The sequence below is a fragment of the Podarcis pityusensis genome, assembly GCF_964106645.2.
Source record: "Podarcis pityusensis genome assembly, chromosome: 4".
NCBI lineage: Eukaryota > Metazoa > Chordata > Lepidosauria > Squamata > Lacertidae > Podarcis > Podarcis pityusensis.
The window spans coordinates 91,342,980-91,365,568 of record NC_138027.1 but is presented as its reverse complement, the minus strand read 5'-3'; the positions used below and the strand labels follow the sequence as shown (position 1 = coordinate 91,365,568).

General features: G+C 42.2%; 3 long non-coding RNA genes across 5 annotated transcripts in view; 1 reads left to right on the top strand and 2 right to left on the bottom strand.

The window, feature by feature from the left end:
- LOC308475865 overlaps positions 1-5,738 on the top strand; it is a 57,284-nt gene extending 51,546 nt beyond the window's left edge. For all 3 annotated transcript variants that reach the window (XR_013985435.1, XR_013985436.1, XR_013985437.1), the window contains one exon: positions 4,909-5,738. This is a non-coding gene — a long non-coding RNA (uncharacterized lncRNA). The remainder of the gene's footprint in view (positions 1-4,908) is intronic.
- Positions 1,840-9,786, bottom strand: LOC308475990. Its single transcript, XR_013985617.1, has 2 exons — positions 9,397-9,786; positions 1,840-2,761 (listed from the first exon to the last, which is right to left on the bottom strand). It is a non-coding gene; the product is annotated as an uncharacterized lncRNA (long non-coding RNA).
- A 4,911-nt stretch (positions 9,787-14,697) lies between these two features.
- LOC308475978 lies at positions 14,698-22,589 on the bottom strand. Its single transcript, XR_013985604.1, has 3 exons — positions 21,066-22,589; positions 16,296-16,373; positions 14,698-14,959 (listed from the first exon to the last, which is right to left on the bottom strand). It is a non-coding gene; the product is annotated as an uncharacterized lncRNA (long non-coding RNA).

Here is a 22,589-nt window from a genome sequence, read left to right as displayed (position 1 = left end):
TAGTACTTCATAACACCAGACACCTATTCCTTCTAGGCAGCTGGCCATAAGCAGTCTTTCTTATGAACTGCTTCTTTCATCCTCTTAGTGCTATAAGGGCATGAATCTGTCATGCATTATGTGTCAATACATCCCATGGATTTCAGTGGACTCATGCATGAGTAACTGGGCAAAGGATCAATGGATGCAGAAGTCCTTGTATTCCTAGTAGGTTGCTGCTATGTACTAAGTTGAATAGGATCCAAAATGCAGCAGTCTGATTGGTCCTAGAACAATGCAGCAATATGATTGGTCCGCAGGAGCCACCAAATCCAGCTCCAGGTGGAAGTGAATCCGTAACCTGATTGGCCTACAGGAGAATCCCAGAATTAGCCAATCACGTGCGGCCCATTGTGTAAATAATGTATATAGAGCAGATATTTTTGGGAAAACTTTCATTCCTCACTACTATGAGCTGAATAAAGAGCATGAAATCCACACTCGACTCCGAGTATATTTCAGTTGCATAGAAAGGTATGCATGTTCTCCTTGTTTGGAAAACTGGCATTTTAAATTTATCCAGTTTCATTTTGGCCACATCTTTTTATTTCAACGTCCCAGGAACCTTATGAGAGCACTCCATTACCCAAACCAAGGGTGGCCAATGTTTTGGCATTTGAAAACCACTTTCTCTCAGGGATAATCTGTCAGAGGGTGCACACCAGTGGTGGGCAGGAATATGACTTTTCTTTCCTAAATTAGACTGTTGAAATGAAGAAAGCTAGTTTTGAGCAAAAGGACTGTGACCTCAATTCACTTCTGGTACTTAAAACAGATTCGTACCATGTGCTTGGAGGCACCCTGTTCTTTTCCCCAAGCTTTAATTCTTTTGCGCCAGGCTCTGGTTAGTTGATTGTGGGCTTCCAATAAAAAGCAAAGTAGGTCTGGCCACTCTAAAGTCTGTGCACTCCTGTACAAGACTGACAGCAGTCTGCCTTGTGACAGAATAGAGCCAGAGCCACAACAGGAACAGATTCCTTTAGCACATGAGTTGTTTGTGCTCCAGAAGGGTTTATTTCCTTCTCTGACCCAGTTAAGCTTATGGTTTTAATGGGATTACCACAAAATGGGAGGGAAATAACCTTCAAATCTCTCATTTTGCCATTCTAAATTTAATTTGATGGGTGTTAAATCCAGGTTATCCTTGCTCAAAAACACGCCTGGCATCACTGGCTGCTAAAGTTATAGCTGCTACTGAAACCTGCCCAACACAAGGCAAATATGGAAGTTCCTGCATAAGCAAAACCACTAATAATTTCCAGAAGAACTAAAAGAGTTTCATTAAGGCAAGCGCCAAATTGATGAACAATAAAACAACATGATAAACATACCCATGTAAGAAGATATACCTGGCCAGAACTTAAGCAGGGGCCTTTCTCCAGGTTCTCCTGCCTAATGAGATCAGTCAGGTGGTTATTAAGGAGAAGGACTTTTCAGAAATGGTACCCCAGTTGTGGAATATCCTCACCAGAGAGTCTTGCCTTGTGATCCATATTAGGTCTTATTTGATGCTTCCAGGCATTTAGATAATTGAGGTTTGGTGCATTTCAGTTCCCTGACCAGTTTTGCCACTACCACCTTGTTTTCATCTATCTTGCGTCACTTTGCAATGGTTTTGCTCTGATTTGATGTTGATATGCAGTTTCTGTAAGCAATAGATTGGTTTTGGTTTCGCTATATTTGTATTTTATCGATTTTTACTTTTAAAAGGATTGTAAATGGCTCAGGGAACATGGTTAATTGGGCAGTATAGAAATGTTCAAAACAAACAAACAAACAAAATAACCACAGCATGACAAATCAATTAAAAGCTCCTTTACTCAAACACTATTGACCCCGGATGATAAATACAGAAAGAAGACCCAATGAGGCAAACAAGCAAATGAAGAGAAATCACATGCTTGGAGTAGCCAATCAGCTTACAAGTTTAAAAAGTTCTGCAGCCCTGCAGCAGAAAGTAGAATTTGTGTGGTTTCTTTTTCCAAAGCTGTCTAGGAGGATTTGCTAAACTTTTGCTTGCCTCTTTCCACCTACATGTGCTTTCTTTGACAAGGGTAAGAATGTTCTCTTTTGGTTGGTGTGGAAATGACGCTTTCTCTACTAAAGATGTCTTCAAAAGCTTTCATCACGCTTGCACCTTGCTCTGATTAGTTTAGGCTGAGAAATGTTCAACAGAAGGACGGCAAAGCCTGCTATTTGTTGATTACCCTCACTTTCTAATAACATTTCTCAACAAGCAGTGACTGCCTATGTATGCTGAAAGTCAATAGCTTGCCGAAAGTTAATGAGAATTTGGTCTCCATTTAAAATGTCAGCCCCACTGGGGATCCACTATAAAAAGTGCACATTGGGGTTAGCACATCTGTTTGCTTCAGCTCCACTTACTAAAGCTTGTACATATGAAATATGTTCTGGGTAAATATTCCAGGAAACAGTTTGCCTAACAGTAAAAAAAGAAAAAAGAAGTAACTTTGGAAAATAATGCAAAGACCCCTGGAAGTGAAAAGTAGCAGATGTTTATTGTTGATGCCAGTGTTGCTGGCTGCTGTCAAGATGACACATGAGTGTCTTGCTCCTTCTCCTTCAAAATCAAAATGTATCATTCTGGCGATGCATGCATTTGCTCCTAGTCTTGTGACTCTGCGCTGAAAAATCTCCAGTTGCAAAGAAGTATTTGTTGCGACGTTTAGTTGATTGATCGGATCGAAATCCTTGTGGTTGGCTAAAAGGGTGCAATAATTAATCAGAAAGTTTTTAATAAATAATATTTTTGGTACAAGTATTTCAATCTGGAGGTTACAGGCAGCCCCTGATATTGGTAGATGAAATTGGACCCCAAACAAACTTGGGAGTGCCTTGTTTAAAACCTTGGATTGGACTTGGAATCAAACAGGCAATCAGTGCAGATCCTTCAGGACCAACATCACAGAATCCCAATATAGCCAAAAACAGTTTGCTTTGGGAGAACTTTCGGGATGCATTTCAGGTGTCCCCAAAGGGCTGTTTTTCATGCCTAAAGCATTTGGTTCAGTCTATCAAATATAGGTTTTCCGAATAGAGGCTCTGTCCTTCCTCATTTTGAGATGGGTACTTATTGTCAGGAGGTCCCGCACATGAGTAGGAACCTGGCAGAGACACATGCATGACTGGCATGTTCTCTCCCTCCTGGTCAGTTGTTCAGGAGCTTCAAAATCTTTCTCCAGCCTGAACATCACAGCGACTGATACCAAGAGGCATCAGCACACTTTAAGATCAGCAGAGTTTGTGCAGTCAGCGTACAGACTCAGTAGCGCAGCATTTTGGCTAAACTACTTTATTTACATATAATACACTCGGAGCATTCTGACTCAGCTCCTTCCTCATCAGCATCAAACAGCAAAGAGAAAGGACAAAGGACAAAGAGTCCTGCATCATGGAAATGCAGTAATACAAACATCCTGTCCCCATCACTTCCCACAATGTGGAATGAAAACATACACCGTCATGTGCTAAAACAATCCCAAGACTGCAAGCACGGGAAAAGAACCATAACTTGCTGCAATATATATCTCCCCTGATAACGGGACAAAGAGAAGGTCCTGCTCGAACGATTTTAAGGCACAAGTAGGCTTTAGGAATGAAAAAAAGGCCTTTGGGGACACCTGAAATACATCTCGAAAGATTCCCCAAAGCAAACTGCTTTTGTACACTTCATTGATGCTCAGTGCTAGTCAGCTGTAGTTTCAGTGCTCTTTTTTACCATTGGTGTCAGGGGCTGCACTGAGGAGGAATGGTGGGAGCCTCCCCCTCTCCCTGCTCCTGATTTGGATTCTGAAACTTCCCAGGAGCAGGAGGACAGTATAGATTTGGAGCAGTGGTTTGCAGAGGGGACATAGTTCAGAAGGCAGAAGCTGGGAAATACTGGATGGGGAACAACTAGGAGAAGAAACACTGTGAGAGAGAGAGTGTGTTAACAGATTCACTGTCTCTGGAAAGCATTCCTCTGCTCGGCCCAAGGTCAAGAAGAGCTGAGAAGGTGGCAGAACAGAAAGCACTCAAAGCACAGAAGGTATGAGCTCAGATTATAAGACATAGGAGTGACATGGATTTATAGGGACGCGGGTGGCGCTGTGGGTTAAACCACAGAGCCTAGGACTTGCTGATCAGAAGGTCAGTGGTTCGAATCCCCGTGACGGGGTGAGCTCCTGTTGCTTGGTCCCTGCTCCTGCCAACCTAGCAGTTTGAAAGCACATCAAAGTGCAAGTAGATAAATAGGTACCGCTCTGGCGGGAAGGTAAACCGTGTTTCCATGCGCTGCTCTGGTTCACCCCGCTCCACTGAATTGAAATTTCAGCCTTCAAGACAAAGAAAAACGGCCAAGTAAATAGCTATTTTCGTGGAGGAGGGTCAAGATATTAACTGATATTCATAAAATTTCAGATATAGCTATATAATCACTAGTGTGGTAAGATAAGACCTTTGGAGCAGGCATTTTTTTTAAAAAAAAGTTTTGTTATGAACTGCCCTAATGCTCAATGGACATTGGAACACCACCTTGCACTGAGAAGCTCAGCTTCCATATAATTTCTGATGCCTGTCAGATTAATGTGGCAACAGCGGCCACACGTAGCCTTTGTGCTTTCTTTCCAAGCAAGAGTTCATGAGAACCCCCTGCTTGTCACGAAGGCACTCAGGATTGGGTAAATGGAAACATCCCTGAGAGGAAATGAAACCAATTCAGAGTGAGGTTGTTTCTATTAATAAAACATTGCTTGGGTAGTTAACTACGATGGCTATTTTAAAAATTCAGGTTCTTCCAGACTGCTTCAACAATACAAATTAAAATCAAGACTATTTTAAGTATAAGAATTCTTGCTTTAATTTCTATAGAACTGGTGGCGTTTTCATGAGAGAAAAATGGAAATGCAATTATAGAAACATAACAAGCTAATATGAAATGAAGAGTGAAATTGACATGAAAAAAGAAGACAGGTATGTCAAGGAGATGCTGACATTTACTTTTGCATTGGAACAAATCGACATCATCCCTAAAAAAACAGAACACGGACAAAGCGTAGCAGGTTAATAATAGATACATAACATAAGGTAAGATCTTTCATTATCTCACATAAAAGAGTACATAAAATACACGTAATTGCAACAGTAAAAGGGGTTTTTGTTTGTTTGTTTCCAGTGGGCAGGAATCTGTTTTCTTAAAACATAACTGAAGAATTAATATTATGTATACAAAGCATATGACAAAGCATATGACTCCATATTTAATTTTCATGGAACAAAGATTATAACGGAACTATATACTACTGTTCCCTAAACTAGGCACACTATAGAAGACCATTTTTTGACCAAGTAAAATTTGAAGTGCATTTCAATATTATGTTCAAACCGATATGTTATTTCTCCATCAGCTCTCAGATAGATAAGCAGGCATCCTCCTTGCAACTGCAGGGCAGACCAAATTTTCCTCTTGGCACCTCACTTTTTCCCTTTCTGATCAGGCAGGGTTGAAGAATAGGAGATGCCAGTTTTGCCTGCTGGATCTGGGCCAAATTAGAAGTTTGTGGGGATTATAATAAGCCTCCTCTTCCTGAAGATGAACATTAGGAGTCCTGAATTTTTTCTCTGGCTTGGTTTAAAAGCCAAGCGAAAGAATAATTTCTGATTTAGTCACAACACCCTGAGAGCTTCCCTCCACTCCACCTGCTGGGCACTTATTATTATTATTATTATTATTATTATTATTATTATTATTTATACCCCGCCCTCAGGGCTCAGGGCGACTAACACCAGTAAAATTACAGTAAAAACATAATTGGGGGGGGGGTACAGGTTAAAATGCAATTTAAAATGCAGCCTTACTTTAAAAGTAGCCCATAGATCAAAACCATAAGGGGAGGGAAACATAGGGGTCAGACTGAGTCCAAACCAAAGGCCAGGCGGAACAGCTCTGTCTTGCAGGCCCTGTGGAAAGATGTCAAGTCCCGCAGGGCCCTAGTCTCTTGTGACAGAGCTTTCCACCAAGTCGGGGCCACTACTGAAAAGGCCCTGGCCCTAGTTGAGACCCAGACACTCTCATTATTTTCTTTACATGGTACTTGTCAGGCAACTAGCAATAGTAGGGGCAAAGAGAAAGAGAATGTGAGAGGTCATTTCTCTAGGTAGACCCTCAGAAAGCATAGTTTTCCCAAGGGCTACTAGAGTGTCACAAGAACTACTCACACCTCTTGACCAACCAGCTGGAGACCATAATTTCCTATCCATGGGACAGGACCACTGTGGCTACTGCTAACTTGACTTAGCAAGTCTTGTTTTATAGGGAAGTGGGGGTTGAGGATGGAGCCCAAATTCAGATGAAAAATAAATTGATCCGTCTCCTGCTTGTGGGGAGATAACTTGTCTTGTTTTTACACCAATCTGTCACAAGTTAGTATTGGACCCTCTCTCTAGACAGAGCTTTTTAAATTCCTAATGCATTTGGTTCCAGTTCATAAATTGGGTTGTTGTCGTTTCTGCTGCTGCTGCTGCTGCTGTGTTGTTGTTGTTGTGATGCATTTGTGATGCATTTTATTGTTGTGACTCATCTGACAAAGGGTGTTATGTAAGTTTTATAAAAGAAACAAAGTGCACAGATGAAATGCAGAACATGAAAAATATGGGATAAATTGAGATGCAGCAAAATGTGAAAGCATGTTTATTAGTGATAAAAGGAAAGACTGTGGTGGAATCTACACACATATAAAAAAAGCTGTGAAAAGCCTATATATATATATATATATATATATATATATATATAGGCGATTTTAAAAATAGATTAAATCTTCCATAAATTGGCCATCACCATCTAGAGTCACATTGTATGTTGCACTTAAAACACACTTAAAACGTTTTATTTGCAGCTGTATAGCCGAGTCCTGTATTTTATCAGGCCAGCAGTGTTTTTCCATTCCTCTACAGTTCGACAGGATTACTCCTGTATTATCACGTGACCTAGTTGAACACCTGATGTTTACTTTCTCATGGGTCATTAACCAAAAAAACTACTTGACAGCATCTGCTGAAATGTTACTACCACGGAGATGTTTACAGATCTAAATTATATCCTTTATTTTGCTCTTCTAACCAAAAGTGGCTAATTTCTTAATCTCTGCTTCATAGCATATCTAGGATTGATGGGATATCATATGCCACGTGGGGTGTTACAGCCCACCATAGAGAATCGTTTCACTTCCACACCCTTTGGATCCACATCTGTGCCTTAAACCTGTTTATGTTTCAGTGTTCATTTTAAGCTCTGACGAATATTCTGTCCAGTTTGGTTTCTCCGGTTGCCTTGTGTTCAGAGAAAGAGAACAGGACAGCAACACAGCAAACTCTCTCTCTCTTGCTCTCTTTTTGTATGTGTGTGTTTTTAATGTGTGTAAGTGAAAGCTGGACCATAAAGAAGGCTGATCGCCGAAGAATTGATGCTTTTGAATTATGGTGCTGGAGGAGACTCTTGAGAGTCCCATGGACTGCAAGAAGATCAAACCTATCCATTCTTAAGGAAATCAGCCCTGAGTGATCACTGGAAGGACAGATCGTGAAGCTGAGGCTCCAGTACTTTGGCCACCTCAAGAGAAGACTCCCTGGAAAAGACCCTGATGTTGGGAAAGATGGATGGCACAAGGAGAAGGGGACGACAGAGGACGAGATGGTTGGACAATGTTCTCAAAGCTACCAGCATGACTTTGACCAAACTGCGGGAGGCAGTAGAAGACAGGAGTGCCTGGCGTGCTCTGGTCCATGAGTTCACGAAGAGTCGGACATGACTAAACGACTAAACAACAACAACAAATAGGTGCCTACACTTCGGCCCTATTCTGCACAACAGTTTTTCTCCCCTGCACGAAAGACAACCAAGGAAAAATATCCTTAGGATACGCTGGTACAAAAATGTACATTTCCCTCAGGTATTTGTGTAGCATTGTTATTTCATGTAGAGAGCCATGATCCAGTAAAGAAAAACCAGCTGCAGAACTGTTGGCTTTACTCTCGTTGGTTATGGACAGACTATGCTGCTTGAGTAAATGTTCTGTTTTGCTATTCTGTTGCCAGCAATGGAAAAACCTGCATGAACAGACTTTAGGACTGCAGTCCAAGGCTTAGCAACACATTTTGACTATGCTGGCTTTCATCCCTTCCCCCCTCTGTTTCATCTCCAGAAAGAAGGTAACTAAATGACAGACCTGTATCTGAGCTGTTTCATCACGTATTATAGTCACTGAGGTAAAGTTGCAATTTCTAAAGGCATAAAAATAAAAATGGTGAATATGTAGATGCATGCATTTTCCCTTGAAATAAAATTTCTTCCATATTTACCTGCCTAACACTGAAGGAGCCCAAGAAAACAAAGAAGAAATTAGTGATGCTCAGATACAGAAGTAACTGGAGAATAATAATTTGGAGAACTGGCATAATTTGAACACACACAGAAAAATGTGAATCCAAAGCTTCCTTGGGCACTTGCAGAAATCATTAAGTGTGAATAAGAAAACACAGTGTAGCACAAGGCGAGAAAGGAGAGAGAGACGAGAATGAGAAGAAGAAAATGCAGCACTTATTTCTATTAAATGCCCTGACTGTTCATAAAACCTCTATTGCACATTCTCAAGTACAGAGCAGGCCTGAAAATTTTTAGCTCTCGTTGCCAGTTATATAAAGCCAAATTTATTATTTATTAATTAAATCCACTTCCAACAGAAAGAAGCAATTATATATAAGCCCCACTGGCTGTCACTAAGTCGGATGTAACCTGCTTTTCTTTAACAATGTAAAAGCACAGGGCCTGATTTTCTCTCTGTGTGTTTCTCTCTCATGTATGAGATGCTTCATAATAACTTAATGATATAATTATAATGATATAAATTTGCATGTAACTTTTTGGGGTGGCTGGCTATGAAAAAGCAGCTCAGACACAACCAGGAGCTTCAAACAAAAGGCAGTTCAATACAGGCAAAGCTTGATCAAGTTGGAACCACCAGATTCTGTGTATAAATCGATTCAACACTGATTCCTCCTTTGTCTGCACAGCTGAATCACTCATATAAAAAGTAAACTATCACAATGTTAAATTAGCTCTTCCCTGAAATCCGTTGCCCTTTTGTCTGTGTGTATTGGCGTCTCCTTTCCGATGCATTAAACAACATTTGAAAATGGTCAACGTATACACACACACACCACCAGAAGCTTTTCTTCTGGCTAAATTTTATGAAATACCTTCATGTTATCATGCGTCTCCTTGCAGACCCTTTATTATTCTCACAGATTTCTTTGGCTAAACTCTTACAACAAGTGGGAAGGTAGAGTCTTATGGGTGATTACCTGCTTGTATGAACCGATTTTCCTTTAGGTGCTTGTAAATTAATTTTTGATAGATTGCTTTGATATCTTCTTGTTTCTGTGGGTCTGATACTCTGCCAGGTCTATATATGACCCCAAATATAATAGCAATTGGCTCATTGCTCCTCTATAGGTACCTCATCTATCAGTTTTCTCTCACACACTCTATGCAAAAACAAGCAGATAGCTCCGGATGGCTCTAACAAAGCCTCTGGCATCATTACTCAAGATGACCCTTCTGAAGACTCCTTCCGGTGTCTCCAGCAGATATTGAACTTACAACACTTACGTCTCTTGTTTTGCTTCCTAACAACCCTCCCATTCGCAAACTCCTCAGACTTATTGGATCAGCTCCAACCTCTTCCGGGTCTGAGAGGCTGTCTGAGTTTATCCATGCCTGATTGTGCTTCTGACAAGCTTTGGCTGTGTTCTAGCCTGCTCTCAGCTACTGCCTTATCAGCCTCTCTGCAGCTGCCGGCTCTCCCCTGTCTGACTAACATCAAAGCCTCTCTGTTCGTGGCTGCTTTCTGCAATTGACTGCAAACCTTCACTTGGAGCTGGCTCATTCCTGACACCAGCTTTGCTGCTGGCTTCCCCAGCCTATAGAAGCAGGAAGGGACTGGCAGCATAGGTCTGCAGAATGCAGAGGCGCCACCTTCTGAGGTACATTGAGGGGGCCCGAAGCGACGTGATGCGTTGATGTCTCTTGCATGACGTTGCATGATGTCCTGGCGTTGTTCTGTGCCCAGCTTTGCGTTTAGCCTCAACAATGGGGGCACCCGCCCCCCCTTTAAAAATTGAGGGGGCTCAAAGTGCCTCAGCCTGCAGGAATTGGCACCTAAGGCAGAATGCCTCTCTTCCTGCCAAGTTAGCGAGAGGGGATGCAGTCCACCATCCAGCTTTGCCTTCTCCCCAGATGCCAAAATGCCTCAGTCCACCCCTGCTAGAGACCACAAGTAGGAGAATGGTCTTGCACTCATGCCTTGCTTGCGGACTTTCCTTAGGAATCTGGTTGGCACTGGCCACCATTAAAATATTAAGAAATGAATTGGATAAGCATTAAGTCTGAACTAGCAGGGCCCTTCTTTTAGTGTGCTCTTAAGGGACTGAACTTTGAAGAAACCCCCACATTCATTTTGAATTTCACTTGAGGCAAAATCTGGTGCTTTCACTAGCGTTCATCAAATACTCTCACAGCGATCAACAAACAAACCCACAAACAGGATCTGAATTCAACAGCATTCTCCCTGAAGACTGGGAACCCCAGCAAGTTGTGAATTCTGGCAACAGGTGAGGCATAACACAGCCGTTTATTCACTGATATTCAAACTGAATTTTTCTTCTCTACTTATATTTTGTGAATATTGCATTGTGTTTTTAATGAAAAGTTGTTGCATTGTTTTATTACTGATGTTTACAGCCTTGGGGGGGAGACTAATAAAAGTCAGCATATACACATATTTAACAAACAAACAAACAAACAATATGGAATGAGAAAAAGGGTAGATGGATGCTAATCAGAGTTGTCTACAGGTCTCAGAAATAAAACCTGCCTTACTTCATGCCTATCCAAAGTAAATTATGGGGATACATAAACTCTGCCCCTTGACATCCACATATATTTCTGCCTTCCACCAAGTAGGACAGTATATTCAAGATAGTTACCTGCTGAAGTGAATCTGTATTTTCTCACAATTAGCATTGCAGATTCCATTTGCATTGCACTGTACTCTTGTATGAAAGGATAATGCTATACTCTTTGTTTTCCACAAATGACATTGTTTCCTGTCCAGTTGTTTCTACAGAATAGCTCGATTTCAAAAGCAGAGATCTGGATTTTGATGGCAGCAAACTCTGCTAACATGTTCTCTTTTTGCCCCCTTAACCTCTCTGATATGCCAAGGAAGGAGGAAAAATATATTAAGCCAAAAGCAAAGCAATTTGACAGATGTACTTGGAAATTAGACTCTCCAAGAGAAACCAGCCCACTAGGTGAACAACACAAATCTCATAATATGTGAACAGCTGCATTTCCTGTGATGCTGTAAATATTGCTACTCCTATAACACGCCTTTTGCTTTTGCCCACCAGATGGGTCACTACAAGTGGGTGGCAAAGCCAACCACAATACATCTTTTAGATGGCAGATGGATATATTGTACAATTGTTGCCAAACCATGGCAGTGCAAACAGGGTCTTATGGGGCATGTTCAATTTGGCTACGCATAACATGAAAACAGATCAGGCATTGGCATGAGAGGAGGCTGAGATGCAGCTCATTTTCATATGGTGAAATAGCCAAGATACCAGATAAGTGTGCTTCAGCAATCAATAAGTCTAACCAGTCATGCATCTCTAAGGGGCGATATCTAATGTTCCTCATACTCAGAGGAGATGCATTGAAATCAGTTGATTTCACTGGGTATATTCGGAGGATGACTTAGACTGCAATCATAACCCCACTTACATAGGAGTAACACCCACTGAATTCAATAGAACATACTTCACAGGTTGCCTGTTTATGATTGAGTTGTACAGCACCCATTATTTTAAGGGGGCTGAAAATAAAACATGAAGCATCAGAATGCCTTTGTATACATCACTGGTGCACAAAAATTTAAAATACTATGTGCAGTTCTGATTGCTTCAACCCATAAATGTTATCACACATCGGGGGGGGGGGTAGTACTGGAAATAGCAACTAAAATATGACCTTTAAATAGAGCCGTTTGGACCAGCACAACTATCACTGTGAAATTAATCATTGTGGGCATTCATTCACCTTGTTTTTACATTTCTGTTCCACAGTGGAGTATCAAGAGATTAGTTAGACTGAAACAATAGCACACTGATTATTGTAAGAACTGCATTTGGTGATGATGGTTCAAAGGGTGGGAGGGGATGTTGTGGGTGGGGGGAAGAGAACAGAAACAAGGGCTAATCTATCAAAACGCATGTCTGAATGAAGATTAATTTGGGGCAATCTATCCAAACTTTTATTAACAATTCATCAATAAAACATAAGGACATAATTTGGATCTTATCTTCTCTCATGTTTCTGATCTGGAAGTGGTGAAAAAGGAGAATTCACAGGGGAGTGGATACTATGTGATAGAAATTCACAATAAGACGAGCTTTTATGTTTGAAAGAATCTAGTGACAAAGAGAATGTTGAGAACTTTGAGCTGAAATCCATGGACTGTTCCCAGGGCTAGTTCTATTCAGAGTACCATCTTATTTTCATCCCTCTGTGGGGGCAGCTATGCTTTTACTCATGCAAAATGTCTCTCGGAACAGTGGGGCATCATCAAGTCCTGTTTCTTCCAGGTGGCACTGCACTATGCAGCAGGAGCACCTTGTCCTAAAGGTAGAGTTAAGGCAGTGCCAAGGAAACACCTCCCCACCTCCTTCCCAGCTCTGACAGGATCCCAGAGTCCTTCTGCTTCCTCCCAAAGCCTAGTTAGTGCTTGCCCAGCCTGGGGAAGAAGGTCAGAGGGCTCTAGGCTCCTGTCATGCTTCCTTCCCCAAACCCAGAGCCTTCCTTACTCAGCTTTGTGGAGGCACAGTGAGGTGTGTGTGTGTGTGTCAAATTTTGACCTTGCACAGGGCACCATATTACCAAAGTCTGCCCCTGCTAGCATGCCACTTGTCTACAAAACAAAGAGAGGCAACCTGCAGACCACCTAATAATTGAAATCTGTCAGTGATATAGGAATTTGCCAATGTGCAGGTTCAAAAGGTTAGAAGTGAGCCACTCCTCACATTGGTGTGGGCCGATGATATGAATGAGATTCACTTTAGAAACCCAGCTCACTGGATTCCTATCTCATCCATACTTTGGTCCCGCCACCTTGCAGTTCTTCGCTGTTGTGTACCTCAGGTCATTTTTTGTTGTCTACCACGATGTGCAACATCTGCATGAAACAGTTGGTTCAGTTCATGTAGTTTTTGGGAGTGCAGTTGGGGCTCGCTTTTCAGTAAAGATGTACAGGTTAGGAGGGTTCATTCTGTGTCTGTTGTATTGCTTTTTTGGGCTGTTATTGTGTGTCTGCTGGTGCTGTTTTTGTTTTGATGTAGTTTAGACTTCTTTTATTCCCCCTCCATTATAATTTATGTGAGCTGCTCTGAATGATAGTTATCCAAAGTGTGTCATACAAATCCTTTCAATAAATTAAAATGATAGTATATGGGCCTTGCATCTTCAGATGGTACCTAAGCAACAAGGTGGTTTAAAAAGTGCTTGGCTGTATTTTATCTCCATCTGTCTTAGCCTTTCTGATAAGTGGAAACCCAGGCTTCCCTAATATCCAGTGAAACCACAACTGCTTAAATGAACTCCACAACATTGTCATTTGCTCTATAGCAACAGAAACAGTTTGGTGAACTAAAATGAAGGCCTTTTGTGCGTGAAATTTAAAATGCATCAAAGCTCAGTTATAACTCAAAGGATAAAGAATGGAGTTAGTCAATGAAGAGTTTTATTTGCAGGTGTTTGATAGAGAAAATGAGCCAAAGGCATATGACAGCCTCTTGCATCCAGGTACCTGAAAATGATATGTTTTTCTCTCCCGCTGTGCATTTGGCACATCCAAGGACAGGAGCGAGCAAAGCAAATGTGGGGAAATTGCAAGAAAATTCAGAAGAAATGGACAGAAAAGTAACTGAAAGAATGACCGTAGGATGGCATTTCTCAAGACGTGCAGCCAAATCATGTCTTGTTGTGCACAACATAGTTAGATGCGTTGTTGGGAAGGAAAACCAATACAAATACAATTCCTCTTCATTTTGTTCTCATAAATTTTATGTTATTTCAGAGAAATGAAATCTGTGCACAGCTTGTCGAGATAAAATGTGGTAAAATGAAAAAATAGATCATCCCCACAAGAGAGTGGACACACACCTACAAAATGTGTTTTCTGTCTTCTCTTGTTTTATCAGTATTATGTACTGGCTTGATACAGTCACTAAAAGAACTTGTAAATTATATAGAAAATAACACGCCACATTTTTAGGAATGGGCAAGGGTATGCAAAGATAAGACTTACACCAGCTATGAAGTCCACTGAAAGGGAGGGATCACTTTTCCCTGCTACAGTAGTTTAGATAGGAAGTTCAAGTGCAGAACTACTGCACCTATGAGCAGTCTTGCCACAACATTCTGGACTAGTTACCGCTTCCAGATAAGATGCAGTTACAGCCCCACATAAGACTCAGCTACATTAGTAAAAATGAAACGTCATAAATGTATTATAACACCGTGACACCAGATGGCACTATAGAGATGGAAATCGGAAATCAGTGGAATTTTCCATTGTGAGGTTTAAAACATTTTTTCAGAGAATCTTCAGAGTGTTTTTTTATAGCTGTGTAGATTCAGCCTTAAAGTGTGTTCATACCTTCCAACATTTCTCCCATGAAAATAGGGATGTCCTTTTCCATACCCTCCAACATTTCTCCAATGGAAATTGGGATGTCCTAAGGAAAAGTGGGACATTCCAGGATCAAAACAGAAACTGGGATGGCTTCTGTAAATCGGGGACTGTCCCTGGAAAATGGAAGAAACATAAAAATGGGTGGCAGGATGAATCAGCATACAGTGTTCTGGGCCTCCCCACCCCCCAAAATGCAGTGTTATGAGCCCCCAAAATTCCTGTTGGCACCCCTGCTCCCCCCCGCAATGTATGAACACATGCATCTAGGAGGCCAAAGGCACAGTTCTGCATGTAGGAAGCACTCACACATCAGGGAACCTTGTAAAAGAAAGGTTGTGTGAAGTGCTGCCAACTCATGCATACACATTGCAGATATTCCCACCAACATTGCTATTTCTAAAACTTAGTTTCTGACTAATGGATATCTCAACTTTTAGGTGTTAAACTCCGAAAACAAATGAAGTTTCTAAGTCCATTTAGTTCCTTCTGATTGTATCAGCACTGATATAAAAGGTTGCTCTGTATTTTATCTTCCTGGTTGTTCTAAAGATTTTTTCCCCTCTGCTGCTTGAACAGATGAAACTACATTTATATAGGGGATCATTTCAAGGATATATGAATTGCTTTGGAAACGTGTTATATGGATGTAAAAGCCAAATTACACCATGGTATTCTCACCTGGAACAAACTGAAGCTTATAGTCTGTGAATCTCCTGGCAAATCACCAGTTCTTCAATGTTAACAATTGTTTCTGTTGTACATTTAATTTTGTTCCTCTCATGCCTTCCAACATTTCTTTGATGAAAACAGGGACAGCCTATTCCATAATAATAATAATAATAATAATAATAATAATAATAATAATTTTATTATTTATACCACACCTATCTGACTGGATTACCCCAGCCACTCTGGGCAGCTTCCAACATATCTAAAAACTTAATAAAACACTTAAAAACTTCCATATACAGGGCTGCTTTCAGATGTCTCCTATAGGTTTTAAAGTTCCTTATCTCCTTGACTCAGGGGTCACATAACTTCATACCCACCAACATTGCTCTGATAAAAAATAGGGACATCCTATTTGCACCCCCTGTTGCAAGTATTTACATTTGAGCAAATCTAGGTGTGATTGTTGGAGCTAGAAGCAGTTAACTATATGTACCAAAATACACATTTTAAATAAGTTAATACAAACTGATTTGTTTGAGGGAAGGCTATACAACGTTGCATCAAGCAATTTGACCCCACATTTCCCAGTGCAATTCCACATCACTTTGGTTATTGCAAGAAATCCTTTGGGGGAGGGGTGTGGTGTGTGTGTGTGTGTGTGTGTGTGGAGTGGGTTTTTTGCCCATCGGCATCAAATCAACTTTAATCATGCAACATAAATCTGTCAGTCAATGAGTAAATCCCATCCGAAAACAGTGACAGTCTGGAAGTACTCACAGTTTTCTTCAGAGACCACAGGTGGGATCACATGCTGATCACAAACTTGCAGACAGTGGATTTTGTTTCTGGACCGATCTTTAAACAAAATACTTGCAATTAGTGACTGACCTTTTTTGTACCTGGCTGAGTTGCCAACTTCATTGCCAATGTTCTCACCTTGAATCATCAGGAATGGAGAACCACAGTGTCCCTTCCATTTGTCTACTGTTTTTAGCCCTCCAGATGTTACTGGAGCAATTTCCATAAGTTCTAGCCCGAATGGCCAATGGCCTGGTGTGATGGATGTTATAGTCAGCAACATCCACAGGGCTACAGGTTAGCTACCTCCAACTTAATTTGTTTTCCCATTGCAGGCAGGTCTCTAATCCTGTTGCTATCAGATGCTTCATAGGACTCAGTTAAATTCGTAAAGAAAAAATGTTTTATGTGTGTTGTACATGCATGATAACACTATGACACCAGATAGCACTGTGGAGTCCCATCTTTCCCTACTGGATTTCCCTGTATGAGTTTACAATGCGCTTCACTGAATCGCTTCTTTGGCGTGTCTAGATCCAGCTATAGTTTGGCTTGGATACAATCTTAAAACGCTAATCTATCATAGTGGACAGCAAACTGTGCATTAACCTTTATCAGTTGTTTGAGGTAAGGTACGTGGAGGTCTATCCTTCACAGTATTCCTTTGGCAATCACTGCTGTTGCATGAGCTCATACTGATCTTCTAGGAATTCATCCCACAGTTTGAATGTTTACAACAGCTCAAGTCAAGGTGAAATAAGATGTGCCCTAAAAACTAAGAGCATCTCACAGAGTTACAACAGAAGAAAGCTGTCAGGGTTTTGTCTGTGCACATGCTCGAAATAATAATAGGCACTGCCAAGCCTGTTTCTTCTCTGAAATACAGCCATATGATTCAGAAATATGGAAACTGTTAAAGGCAAGTAAAAACTCTAATGATGCTAAGTGAATTGTGATGGTTGCATAAACAATATGGGTCTATATTTGTGTGTTTTTTTAAAATAAACACAGAGAGAGAATGGCATATGAGGAGCTGTCTGTATTAGCTGAATCTTGCTAAGGAAGAAGAAGAAGAGTTTGGATTTGATATCCCGCCTTTCATTCCCTTTAAGGAGTCTCAAAGCGGCTAACATTCTCCTTTCCCTTCTTCCCCCACAACAAACACTCTGTGAGGTGAGTGGGGCTGAGAGACTTCAGAGAAGCGTGACTGGCCCAAGGTCACCCAGCAGCTGCATATGGAGGAGGGGAGACGCGAACCCGGTTCCCCAGATTACGAGACTACCACTCTTAACCACTACACCACACTGGCTCTCAAGGATTGAAGTACTTCAAGACTTGGGAACTGGCAATGGTGTAAAAGTCTTGGGAAACAAGTAGCCAGGGGTGCCAACTTGAATAAAATATTTTGGGGGGTGGGGCAGGCAAGCGCCGCCCTGCATAATCAATCACAAGTCATGGTGCACACACACAATTTGAATGGCAATGCCCATCAACTTGGGGGGGGAGCCTGACTCCCTAAAAATATATATATTGGGGGGGGGCTGAAGGGACCTCAGTCCCTAAGAGTTGGCTCCTATGCAAGTAGCTGTAGGGTGCCATTTCAGATTTGGATTCAGGGTGGCTTGAGAGCACCTGTTTGAGGGGAGCAAAGGCAGCACAACATCTGAAGCAAAATCCTATAGTCAGAGTTCTGTGCATTAAAGTCCTTTACCTGGGCAATTCAATGTTTGCAGCAAGAGAAGCTGGCATCTGAAACCTGTCCACATCATGCCAGTGTGGGGAATTTGCATACTATAATAATAATAATAATAATAATAATAATAATAATAATAATTTATTTATACCCCACCCATCTGGGTATATACTTTGTTCTTTAGCATAAGTTGTTTTGATTTTATACTATTTTGCATGACTGTTACAAGAGGACAAACTCCCTCATCATATGAAACTTAAAACTCCATAACCGAAAATGAGAAGATCTGATGCAGAAAGGGCATATATAAGTAAAGAAAAGGAGGAAGAATAAAAAGAAGGGAAAGCTGGAATGGAAAGATGAGGCAAGTATACAGAAGGATAACATGGTCATTAATGTGGTTACCGATGTACAAAATACATTTATTGACAGCTTTGGCTTCATTTATCCTAGATGTGTAGGATTAGATATAAGGATTTTGTCCGAAGCTATTTCAACATTTTTGAGAAATGTAACTTGAAATGAATGTAACTTTACCAGGTGGTGGTGCATGTCTACATTTAAAGTACTTACATTTAAAGTACTTGCTACATTCGAATCCATTGAGCAATTTTGCTTAGGGACAGACAGCTGCTGCTCAACTTGTCTCATGGGAAGGGCCAACCCTGGCCCTGAAATGACTACTAGGACCTCTCTTTAGTGTGAGGCTGAAATGTCAGTAAAAAAATGTTTGCCATTGCTGAAGTTGGTCTAATATTAACATAAGCCTCTTCTGCCTTTGCATCGTCACTATCATCAGAATACGTTAAGCTTGGAGTTCTTTTCTTCAAACTTGAAATGCTCTCTGTTGGTACAATTAGAATGGCCATAAATTTATGTCATAGATCAGATATGACCAGTGCTATTCTTCTAGAAAAGGAGGTGCTGAAACTCACCACGAACGCCTCTCTCTTTCTCTTAGAATGGCAATAGCACCTACCTGAGAACTGCTGGAACTCACCTAAAACAGTGGCGTAGCGTGGGGGGTGCCAAGGGTGCCAGCCGCACCGGGCGCAACATCGGGGGGGGCGCGAATCCAGAGGGAAGGGACAAGTTCCTTCCTCCGCCGGGCTCCCCGCAGCCACCGCCAGCCTTGCGCCCTAGCGCGCGCGCGCCCCCCGCCGCCGCTGCGGCTGCGCTCCACTCACTGCTCGCAGGAGGAGCAGCCGCTGCAGCAGCGCCGACGCCGCCACCGACGCCTGGCCGGCACGGGCAGCCTCCGCACCCCGACGCGCCGCCGGGCCTCGCCGCGCCCTGCGCTCCCCAAAAACCTCCGAGAGGAAGCCGGTGGGCGGGCAAGGCCCGGCTAAGCCTCTCGCCAGCGGGTTAAGGGGCTTTCGGTTTTAAAAGGATTAGCTTGGGAAGGGGCGGGGGGGCTGCTCGCCGGCAAGCGCCTGCTCCGCGTTTCCAAAGGCGCTCGCCATCCGAGGGAGACGGAGCGCTTGCAAGGAACGGGCTCCGTGGAGCAGGTTAGGAAGAGATCCCTTCCCTGGCAGGCCACCGGCTTCGCCAGCTGTTTCCCATTCACGATCAGGAGGAACTTCAGGCTGCTTTCAGCTTTGGTAGAGGGAATCTAAGCAAGGGGATGGAGCCGGTGCCCTGAGGAAAGGCGGCAGCATTGGGTTTGTTTTTAGTTTAGAGAAAAGGCAAGCAAGAGGCGACAGGAGAGAAGCCTGCAAAACTAAGGCATGGCAAGGAGAGAGTGGACAGAGAGGAAAGTTTTTATCCCTCTCTCTGTACAATATAACTCGTGGGCATCCAGTGAAGCTGAACGTTGGAACAGTGGCGTAGCGTGGGGGGTGCCAAGGGTGCCGGCCACACCGGGTGCAACATGGGGGGGGGGGCGCGCTCGCACTCGGGTGCTAAAATCCACGGGTTAGGGGGCGCAAATTACTTGCCTTGCCCCGGGTGCTGACAACCCACGCTACGCCACTGACCTAAAAGGTTCCAGAACCCACCTGAGAAGTGCCAGAACTGAGTTCTGGCGAGTTCCCTCTGAAAAAAAGCCCTAGGTATGATCTGTTTCTCCTGCCAACCTAGCAGTTCGAAAGCACGTCAAAGTGCAAGTAGATAAATAGGTACCGCTCCGGCAGGAAGGTAAATGGTCTTTCCGTGAGCTGCTCTGGTTCGCCAGAAGCGGCTTAGTCATGCTGGCCACATGACCCGGAAGCTGTACATCGGCTCCCTCAGCCAATAAAGTGAGATGAGCACCACAACCCCAGAGTCGGTCACGACTGGACCTAATGGTCAGGGGTCCCTTTACCTTTACCTTTTATGATCTGTTTATCCTCATTGGGTCATATACTAGAACAGGGTTTGTGATGGCCATCTTTCCATGACATTTGTTGGAGAGGTTTGAGGCAAAATGGGGCAAAGTGACAACTGTAGGTTTTACCTTTTGTACAGTAGGTTTAATAATAATAATAATAATAATAATAATAATAATAATAATAATTTATACCCCATCCATTTGGGCTGGGTTTCCCCAGCCACTCTGGGCAGCTTCCAGCAGAATATTAAAATACAGTGATTCATCCAGTATTAAAAGCTTCCCTAAACAGGGCTGCCTTCAGGTTAATTTCTACACACATGGAGAAACACAAGCACATCTGCATCTTCCAAGCAAGCAAGGTGTGTTGCCAGAGTTCAAGTACACCTTCCCTCCAGGCAAGTTGGGGCATGAAGCAGCAGGACCAGTGAGAGATGTGGGATAGGGAGAGTTTTGAGGGCCAGAACGAAAGACATGGAGGGTAACATTTTAGTCCCTGGGCAGAGGTTTGCCATCCCTGCTCTAGCTTATCAGTCTATCCAACTTCCCCCCTTTCCTCATCCCAAGCTAGTTTACAATATCAAACCATTAACAATCTAACCATCTGTTAGATTGAATCCATAAAAACAGGTGACTAAGGCTGGATCTACACTGACGTATTTAACATTATTTCCCTCTATTAGAACAATATTACATACGTCATTCTAAAATGTCACAGGGCATACCTGTTAATGAAAACTTTTTTTACCTTGGTTTCTTTCATCAAATGTAAGCAATACTCGGCCACGCCATTTTCCAAAATGCTATTTCTTTCCCTGCTGCTAGTCACTGGAGTCAGCATGATGTAGTGGTTAAGAGCGGTGGACTTGTAATCTGGTGAACCGGGTTCACTTCCCCGCTCCTCCACATGCAGCTGCTGGGTGACCTTGGGCTAGACACACTTCTCTGAAGTCTCTCAGCCTCACTCACCTCACAGTGTTCCGGGGGAGGAAGGAAAAAGGAGATTGTTAGCCGCTTTCAGACTCCTTAAGGGGAGTGAAAGGTGGGATATCAAGTCCAAACTCCTCCTCCTCCTCCTCCCCTTCTTCTTCTTCTTCTTCTTCTTCTTCTTCTTCTTCTTCTTCTTCTTCTTCTGGTTGTTCTGCTCTTTCCTCTGGTGTCATGTTTTAATTCGTCCTCCCTCCCTCCCTGAACACTGCCCCTTGAATACCATTGGAGTTTGAATGCAGTAAAAAAAGTAAAACACTACTAGTACTACTACTACTACTACTACTACTAATAATAATAATAATAATTTATTTATACCCCGCCCATCTGGCTGAGTCTCCCCAGCCACTCTGGGCAGCTCCCAATCAAGTGTTAAAAACAATACAGCACAGGGACATATGAGCAGTTTTTCACCTATATAGTAGCATAAAACAATAAAAAAAAATAATTGATAAAAAGGCAGGGTAATAACGTATTATGAACATACAAAGTAGGATGTTATGTGTCCATCTATGTTATCAAAACCATTACTTACCTCCACTTTGACGTTAAAAACCATAAGTGTATATCGGCCCCAAGTAAAACAAAGAAAACTCTAGATCTCAACCATCAGATTGTGCATGCCCTCTTCACAGATGATATCTTTCACTGGAGCCAATCCAGTGGTGTTTTGCTTGAAAAGCAGCTTTAAAATGCAAAATTTCTCCTGAAGAATAGCCAATGCTGTTTCACAGGTTTAAGGGAGGGGTAAATATTGTATTACATGTGAATTATTCATTCCATTTTGCATTCTTATAGCTGGCTACCATCTCCTTGCTATGAAAACAAAATGAGGTTTCTGGGCAGAAGGCATGCATTGGATTAGAGTTCAATTAATAAATAGCTTCTCTGGGCTCATTTAGCGGTTGCTAGAAGCAACTTTTAATAAGTAAAGAATGGTTTGTCGATTAGTCCTGGGCAGAGGCTTTGGAAACCTGCAATGCAAATGTGAATTGAATGACTGTGGTGTTGATCAAGAACGTGAGAGACTTGGGCTTAGCAAAGGCTTAGCAACTTGGGACCAGTTTTAGAACATCTGAATATTGGCTCTGGAAAAGGTCCATTTGTTAAGTCCAAAACTGGCCGAAACACGCGAGCCAAGGTGGAAGAGATTGGCTTCCATAATAAAATGGCATAGAAATGAAGTTATACTTGGCATAGTACACCTAACATTTAGGTTAATAACATTTTTGTAATAGTGAGGATACCATGCAAATAGATTTTGCATTCCCCTGCCAGCTTGTCC